We start from the raw sequence: 7,260 nt of genomic DNA, 5'->3' as shown, positions 1-7,260 counted from the left end.
TCCCTGGACGCAAACTCGGTTACTTCGGTGTGAGAGCTGCGTCCATTTAGCCCGGCATCACTCAGACACCATCCATAATATTATAAAGTTATTTTAATGAGAGTAATAGCATGGAAAAGCGAGATATTTCATAAAATATATTCGTTCTTAAGGACTATCCGAGTAAGAATACTCAGGAACTTCTGAATCAAAGAGATGAAATATTTGCCTAGAAATGAGAAATATTGCATATAAAAATATTCAGCTGCAATTAAAAATCTATCTGAATTTGTAGCAGTTGAAGCTGATAGTTTTCCTATTTTAGAGATGTTTGTTATAAATCTTAAAATTACGAAGGAAATAATATTGAACTTGATTTTTTTAAATTTTTCATCTCTAATGAGTCTTCTCCCTCTTAATTTCATTAAAAAAGTTTCTTTAAAAGCAGATCAGTTAGTAATATTTACTACAGCTAAAATAATTCTAACATAATTTTGTGTAGGATGCTTATGATATAATTTCTTTATTCATGATTCACGTAAAAACCATTTTGCGATGTACTGTCATTAACCAATATAATTCATATTTATTGATATCTCACTAGAAATGATTCTAAAGTCAAAATATCGGCATTAATTTGTAGATAACGGTTAAATCATCAAACGGAAATCGCAGCTCAGACAGCAAATATTGACACTCCTTAAAGTTCATCAATTTTAAATTTTGATGATGTTCTATTTGCCATCAACTTATTTTTATCATAAACTGGATTTGAATCCTTTTGTAAAACCCAATGAGGATGCTTTGATAGCAACCAAACACTATTTTAAATAGTAAATGTAGAAGCTACTGAAAATGAGAAAATAAACCAAATGTAAAGTTCTTGAGCCAGCTTTAAGAGTCAGATAATACATTTACAGACACACGGGGGAAGAAAGTGCCTAGAATATAAATATTTTAATCCTCTTAAAGGCTTTAAATTTGCAAATTCTGACCATAAAATTATAACCTAGAACTTTTCCTGGACCACCTTAGTGTAAGATAATTGTAAATTACATTTCAATTATTTTTCAACAAATGTCTCAATTTATTGCTATTCAAAGACATAATTATTAATAACATTTCAGTAAATGCAAACCAAAGCTCTTGATTTACTGAAATTCAAAGAGATAGTGATTCATATTGGAATAATTACAGCTAATCTTTGGTTCATAAATGTGTTCGATGCTTAAACATTAAATTTGCTTTAGTGTCTTTTAATCTTATTTTTAGGAGTGCGTGAAATAAGATTATACTTGTTGGTTACATATACTCGAAGGTATAGAATTATAGCAACTTGCTCGAAGGTATAGAATTATAGCTGACAAAATAACAGACCAAAGTTTTGAATTTTGATTCTTTAACGGGAATAATTTCTTTATAAAAAGATGCTGTCTAAATTGTCCACTTGATTTAAAGACTTAAGCAGCACAAAAGCTAATTCAACGTCACTCAGCAATCGGAAGGCAAATTAACTCTAGTCGGAAGAACCGATTTTCTATGAATGGAGCTCTGAAAAAGAAAATGAGTATAATTAATAAAAGGAAAACTCCACGTGGAAGAGCTCGTGATGGGGCTTACCAGATTTCTATAATTGAGCTAGTCACATGTTTCTTACTCAAGTCTGTTTTCAACAGGAAACAAAGAGCGCCTAAACTTCGGCTGTCAAGAGTTATTCAGAGTTTTTTTTATTATATGCAGTTTTTTTTTTTTTTTTTTTTTTTTGTCGGTAAAGACTCGTTAAAGCAAAAATAATTCGCTAGTAGTCGTTAAGCTTTGCAGATAACGATTTATTCAAATTAAATTACGCATTGCATCATAAAAATTGCACATAATTTACAAATAAGGATATGCCTATCAGAAAACTTTTATATGAAGCACGAAAAGAAAATAAATTATATAAACATTACTTTTATGAAAACAGATATTTGATGGGCAACTTATTCAAAGCAACTTTTGTTTACATGGAAGAGAAACACGATAATGTAAAATTCAGCAACCTTAAATCGTTCTACATTTAAATAAAATAGGAGTTTGAGTTCAAAATGTCAGATTTTGGAATGATTTCTACTTAAAGTCCATGTAAATCTAAAATTTCTTTTATTCCAATATTACGTGATTTTATTTCCTTTTTTATGTGCCTTTGTGACATTATTTTTATTATTATTTTATTATTATCTGTGCTTCATTATTTTTATTATTATCTGTGAAGAAAATTTGAATAATACTTACACATAAGCTATACACACACAAAGTATACATAAGGTTTAGAGTGATTTAAAATAAAAGAGTTCAGCAACTAGCTTTCTTAAGTCCGTATTTCATTCTGACTAGAAGCTCTAATTCTTGCTTAAAGCTTTGTATTGAACTTAACAAAATAGAAGGTGTTTTCCTTAAACTTTTTAATTAAATTCAGATTAAATGTCATTCAGATGTCAGATTGCTCTGACAAAATTATCTTCCACAAATGCTCTAATATTTTGGGGAGAGAGAGATTCTTATGACTCTTTCCAAGTGACAAGTCCACGGAAGAAGCATCTAGAAATGCGGAAATGTGATAATACTGCGTCTACACAAAATAATATTTATTTAACCTTTTTTATTAGCCCCAAAAGGACGTTAGTCCCGAATGGGATAGTAGTCTCTAAACAGCGTTTTGCTTTGAATCTCTATAAACGATGTATAATTTTTCTAATTGTTGCCACCAAACAGTATTATCGCCCTGTATTATATTTAAAATAATTAAATAATGAAGAATCGTGAATGCATGCATTATGAAAAAATAACAGTACCAAAGCCAATAAATATTGAATAATGTAGTCCTCCATCCGAACATGGGCACTTGGAAGACCGAATTTTGAATTTCGAATTTGTTTTATTATCTATTTCATATTTTGTAAAACTTTAACGAATTTTTGATTAACAAATTCAACGATTTCAAAGGGAGCACTGGTACGGGGGGGGGGAATTTTGATCTCCAGCGAGATTGTCTGCCGGAAATTCTAAAGATATGCTGTTCTTAAATAGTTTATGATTTTGCTCTGATTTTATGTGGAAGCACCACAAACGCGAAACTTAATAAATGGTAATATTAAAAATTAAGTAAACATAAAAAATGGTAATATTAAAAATTAAGTAAACATAAAAAATGGTAATATTAATAAGACAAAAAAAAAGTTTTGTAAAACCATGTTAGTAAGAAAGGTGAACATTGATATGATGAACTGAGAAAAGACTGAAACAAACAGAAAGATGTATGCCTATACTTAACACTGCATTGGAATTCCAAACGTATACTGCTACGCTTCTTTTAAAATGTTTGTAATTTAGCTCTTGAATTGCATATGGCGTAAGTAGGAAGAAAATTATGCTTAATAATAAAAATGATCTTAATAATAATAATAATAATAATAATCTAAAAAAATGAGTTAGTAGGAGTGAGTGTAACAACAAACATGTAGACTGCAAACTCAGTGAGCAAGCAAAAAAACCTTAATAATCCCTTTTGGACAACTATTAGAATCTAAAACCTTTCAGATCTTTTTTTAATTGGGTTATGAATTATGATGTATGAGTGACGCCTCATCTTGTTAAAGTTGTACATTCTTCTAATGTTCCCAGTGGTTCCCATTTTATTACAGATAGAAAAAAATTGTGTTTTGAAATTTACTTAGAGTTTACTACTAAATCCGAAACCTTTTAGTAATATAAACTTTATTGTTAAACCTTCAGTTTGCCGAAACCATTTTTGAAATATTTCATTCGTCTTTTTGGTTTGCAAAACATGCTTTCTCACACATTTGTTTTGATATGGCGAGTGCATAAAATTGCTGAACGCTTTTAATTTGCTTTGAACTCAAATTCCAGCGAACGGGCTGCCTGCATGGAGTTTCGTGTGTAGTATAGCGTGTAGTAGTGCACCATGTGTAGTAGAGTTATCACATCTAATAAAAAGTGAGGCTAAAAACACTTTTCCGAGAAATTAGCATCTCTTATCACTGGAAAGTTCTTAGCCGAAACAGTTTCGTTGGAATCGATTTTCCGGCTAACTTCCCGGGACATTTTGCATTATAGTGGAAAATTTTAAGCTTGTAGGTCTTCTTGATAGTACTGGTTTTCGCTTTAAATCAACCAATCAAATATCCCGAAAACTAAAATTCCGGGAAATGTTTCTTTCCACTCATTGTTGACAGTAGGTAGTAGATGTGATAGCAATTTAATATAAATAGGAAGCAGATTCCCTTAGAACACAAAAACCGCCCCTCTCTCAGGCATATAGCCCTTGTGTGTTTCGCTGTATTCAATCAACAAACATCTATTACTCAAGCCGGTGATTTTCTTGTAGACAATTGACAAGATACTTGAGTGTTATTTCAGCTGGATGGCGTGTCCTTAATGTATTTGCTATTTGTTTCTATTACGAAATATCTTCTTAAAGGTCCCTTTAAACTTTTTTAGGTTTTTGGATGGTACACTCCCTGTCTGAAAATGATCAGCAAGATCTTACGCCTGATTCTTCTACTTGTCATTTAACGGCGGGATTACAATGCACTTAAAATTTAGACATAAGCACTCTTTTTTTTCACCTTCTTATTTCTTTAGAATACAGAAAACTTCGCCGGAAAATGTGGAGCATACTCCTTAAATCATTTGTCAGTTTTTGGTAACGCTGTTGCTTTCATGAATTATAAATTGCACATTACGCAGCTTTTAATACATGAAAGCAATAGCGTCAATGCATTATTATTTATGAAGAAAAACCTCTTTTCCCTCTTTAATTACGCAACATAGCCTGATAAAGCTGGTTCCATTAGAAAGGATTTCTCACTGATTCCTCCTATCAGTATTAATGGCATTCATAATAAACATATCACTCTTCAGCAGTCGTGTAATATATGCAGTTAGTAATATCTTTCATTAAATATAACAGTGCTCCATATGTTCCTAAAAACTGCCAGTTCATTGTACTATAAACTTAATGTATTTAAAATCTTACATATCATTTACCTAAATTATAAGAATGCAGTTAGACTCAAGGTAACGATGAAAGTATTGGTCAGAAGGTTTTTGAAAGTCAAATGGCGGTCAAAATGTTGCTAACCGGTGATCTATAAGTTGATGATCACTGGCGTGGGTAGTGCACTAAATTTAAAAAGATATTGCAAAATGAAATTAAAACACAATCTCTCTAGGCAACGTCAGCGTCACTGATCATAAATGATCTATAGACTGATGGTTATTCGCATTCACCGATAGGTCATCGGTTCATTGCAATACAGCAAATTTAGTTACGCTTTTAATTTAATATTAAACCTCAAAGACTCCGATGGTAATCAAATCTGCTAGTGATCATTGACCTACAAATAGATGGTCATTCACGGTCCACCCATAGATGACAGATGTAAAACATTGTAGTAAATCTAGCCGACTTTTAAATTAAAATGAAACGAAAACACGCAAATGTTCAAAGGTCTCACAAAGGCGGAATTATCACGAAAGGTCACGAAAGATCTCTCGTTTCAAAGTTACTTCTAATCATTCAGTAATTTTTAGGAAATAGTAAATGTGTTTCGGGCCTTAAGACAAGGGGACTCTTTCCAAAGTTTTAAAACAAGGAGCCTCTTTTCATGTGAATTGAATCGCCCACTTCATAAATCCATCATTCTACTAAGTTGCTGTACTAGATTAACTGTTTCTAACTTCAAGTCATAGGTTATCATTTTGATGATTTGCGGCAAATTTATATGGATTTTTGAAACAAAATTAAACCGAAGAATACCAGCGAACTCACTGGTCTTCGATGACAGTGATCAACTCGTAAATGTGGGGCAATGCAGTAAAGTTAAATAGAACAAACCCATAGATCACCAATGTGTGGCAGTGCAATCAGTTTAGATAGATTGTTAGAATTTAATAAAATTTTAGTATGACGTTCACCAAAAATCCCATGGTAACCAATTATCATCAAGGCGATTAGTTACCGATGATTGAGTGGACAGGCAGTATAGAGTAATGCAGTGTTTGTAATAGCGGTAAAAGTTTTCAAAGCAAGTGAATGACAAACACATGGTAACGTAACATAATGTAGCATAACGTTAAAAATTTTGAAAGATTCTAACATAAAGGTTAGGAAAATTATCTCAGTAGCTTATAGTTTAATCAGCTATGTTGTTTCAGCTGAAGATCACATATGAGGAAGTAATCGATGTTCATGCAGGCCTTAGCGAAATCCCATGAAGTGTCAAAACTTTATAATGATTTTCAAGGAATGAAATGATTTGCCTAATGGAAATTGAAGAAAAATGCTTGAATGTGTATTTTTATGTGTCCTTCTATAAATGTGAAACTCTTGAAAGTTTTTGAAGTTCTTTACACATATGTCATCTTAATAATCTTTACAGATATGTTATTTTAAGCCTATGATTTCCGAGTTAAGTTTTATTGTTTATATATTGAGCTTTAATGAGAAAATAAAAGCCTCATATTGCGGTTTAAAGTCATTTACTTTTCTTTTCTTTGCGAGATAAAAGAGAACAGAGCCACTAAACTGAGCTCTGCAGTCTTATATAACAGTCAAATCGCAGAGTTTTGTAACATAGAGTTAGCTATATAAAAAAGAAAAAAGAAAAAAAAGAAAAAAATTGGACTCAATCTTGGATTCGAACCTTGGAAACTAACTTTGCCTCTCTTCAAAAATTTATTTACATTAATTTTATTTTTCAAGGCATAAAAACATTTTATTATACAAACTAAATATGAATCAACATATTTTTACCTCCTTTTACATTATTCTGTTCTGTTTAGACAGAACATTATTCCGTTCTGTTTACACTATCTTTTATTCTGTTATGTTCCTTTTACGTTATTCTGTTCTATTTTACATAGAATGTAAACAGAACAGAATAATGCAGTTTACTTTCATACAAGAAATTGATGGTATGAGCGATCACAATTCATAATTAACGTTCATCCTAATTTTTTTACTTTTATCATTTCCATTGATTATTATTAAAAAAGAAGCTTGATGGTACTATTCTAAAGCAAAAAATTGAATAAAACTAAAAGAATACATTTTCAAAAACGAAGCATTTCGTGTGATTCATTCACACGGGTCTATCTAATGTTTATTTAATAATAATAAAAATTGTTGGTGCATGTTAGTTCGCTTTTGAGATAAAAATGCAAGTTGCGCAGTTGGATTCGTTGTTATAAAGTGTTATCTGTAGGTACTGTGTTAAAAAT

Source organism: Stegodyphus dumicola, chromosome 9, assembly GCF_044657685.1.
Source record: "Stegodyphus dumicola isolate Sdum_Otavi_A_Nest chromosome 9, ASM4465768v1".
Lineage (NCBI taxonomy): Eukaryota > Metazoa > Arthropoda > Arachnida > Araneae > Eresidae > Stegodyphus > Stegodyphus dumicola.
Note: the sequence above shows the minus strand (reverse complement) of the source record.